This window comes from Heptranchias perlo, chromosome 20, assembly GCF_035084215.1.
Source record: "Heptranchias perlo isolate sHepPer1 chromosome 20, sHepPer1.hap1, whole genome shotgun sequence".
Lineage (NCBI taxonomy): Eukaryota > Metazoa > Chordata > Chondrichthyes > Hexanchiformes > Hexanchidae > Heptranchias > Heptranchias perlo.
The window spans coordinates 16,135,022-16,137,357 of NC_090344.1; the positions used below are offsets into that span (position 1 = coordinate 16,135,022).

Sequence of the window (2,336 nt, forward strand, 5' to 3'; positions counted from 1 at the left end):
GGGTCGACGGAGAGAAAATGTTTCCACTCGTAGGGGACTCTAAAACTATCGGTTATAAGATAGTCACTAATAAATCCAATAGAGAATTCATGGGAAACTTCTTCACCAAAGAGTTGCAAGAATGTGGAATTCGCTACCTTAAGGAGCAGTTGAGGCAAATAACATCGATACATGAAATGGCAAACGAGATAAACACACGGGGCGAAAGGAATGGAAGAGTGTGCGGATGGGGGCAAATGAAGTCGGGAGGGAGATGTCTTGTGTGAAGCATGAAGACTGGCACAGACCCGTTGGGTCAAAAGGCCTGGACCTGTGCGGCAAACTCAATCGAAACAACGACAGCGACAGATTGCTGATTTTCTGAGTCCCCAAAAGAAGCACTTAGAATGTGCAAGGGGTCACCTGGATTCGAACCAGAGACCTCTTGATCTGCAGTCAAATGCTCTACCACTGAGCTACACCCCCACATCTGTTGACCACTCTTGCACGCACAATGTAATGGAGCTCAGTAGCTGGCTGTGACCAATGTTGATATTACCAATATGAAAAGAAGCTTCATGAGTTATTCTGGGAGACAAATAATTACGGCAATCAGAAATGAATCATGAATGGAGTGAGTCACATTATTGTGTACAGATGCGATGCACGACCCAACTTGGAACGCCTTGTCTCTCGGCTTCAGTGAATACATCCTCACCACAGAACGCGGAACTCGAAGCACCAGCCAAACAACATCAGAATTTCAAGCAGAGGTCTTCAGCTTCTTTAAATCCTCTGTCAATGTGATCTGCCCCCATCGCTTTGGATACTTGCAGCCAACAAAGGCAGTGCCAGGTTCAATGCGTGGTTTTCCAAGATCATGCTATCAGTGCCATATATGTAAGTGCACAGAATATAATAAAGATGCTTCCAGCAGGCATGTGGCAAGTGTGGCAGGAGGAGCTAGTGTGTGAAGCAACTGTAGTTAGGAGGCAATGATGGATCTGGTTCTAGGGAATGAGATAGTTAATGTGGAGCAAGTGTCCCTGGGGGAGCATTTAGGGAATAGCGAACAGAGTATCATGAGGTTTAGAATAGCAATGGAAAAGGAGAAGGAGTAATCTGGAGTAAAAACACTTAATTGGAAGAGGGTCAATTACAGAGGGTTGAGAACTGATCCGGCCCTGGTAAAATGGAATCAAAACTGTAATCGAGCAATGGGCGGCTTTTGAAGAGGAGGTTTTTCGGGTACAGTCTGTGTACATTCCCACAAGAAGCAACGAAAGCCAGAGCTCTCTGGATGACGTAGGAGATAGAGAATAAAATGAAGCAGAGGAAGTGGACGTATGGCAGATGTCAGGTTGATAATACAAGTCAGAACCAGGCTGAGAATGGAAAGTTCAGAGGTGAAGTGAAAAAGGAAACCACACTTGGAGTAACGTGAACAATTCTGGTCGACACATTATAAGATGAATAAAGAGGAATTGGCAAAGCTGAAAAAAAGATTCACAAGGATAATTATAGAACTCGGAGCATATACTTCTCAGGAGGACTAAACAGGTTGAAGCTCTTTTCTCGAGAAAAGGGAAGACTGAGGGGTGACCTGATAGAGGTCTTTAAGATTTTGAAAGGATTCGATTGGGTGGCCAAGAAAAAAACGGTTCCATTTGTGAGGGAATTCAAGAGAATCTTCTTTACCCAAAGGGCGGTAAGAATGTGGAACTCGCCACCAAAAGGAATCGTTGAGGCAAATGGCATAGATGCTTTAAAGGGGAAGCTCGATGAAGAGATGAAAGAGAAAGGAATGTATGGCTGATAGAACGAGATGAAATATGGCAGGAGGAGACTCATGTGGTGCATAAATACCGGAAGTGACCAATCGAGATAGCAAACCTGTTTCTCTGCTGAAGCTTCAATGCAAACAACAATCCTGCTGCTACAGGGAATTCAGACTTACTGTATGAATCACAAAATCATTTAGAAAGAATGACACTTTTTGATTGGTGTGATGCTGTCCCAACATCGTATAAGATATGCGATTTGAGAACCTTTTCATTCAATCATCTGACGAAGGAGATAATCTCCGAAAGCTTGTGATTTTAAAATAAATTTGTTGGACTATAACCTGGTGTTGTAAGATTCCTTACATTTGTCCACCCCAGTCCATCACCGGCATCTCCACATCATATTTAGAAAGAAGAGGGAGTATCGGGATTTAAACCAGCGATCGCTTGATTTATAATTAAACACTGCAATTAAGCAATGCACACACTGACATCGTCCACAGACAAGGGAATGCAACAGAGTTCAGTACCTGGCAGTCATCACTGTTGAAAGAACCAATCTGAAAAGAAGCT

The 2,336-nt window shown here is 43.4% G+C and overlaps 1 non-coding gene across 1 annotated transcript; it reads right to left on the minus strand.

Annotated features, from left to right (window-relative positions):
* Window positions 1–393: 393 nt before the first annotated feature.
* Window positions 394–465, minus strand: trnac-gca (transfer RNA cysteine (anticodon GCA)). The gene has a single exon. It is a non-coding gene; the product is annotated as a tRNA-Cys (tRNA).
* Between the last annotated feature and the right edge of the window lie 1,871 nt (window positions 466–2,336).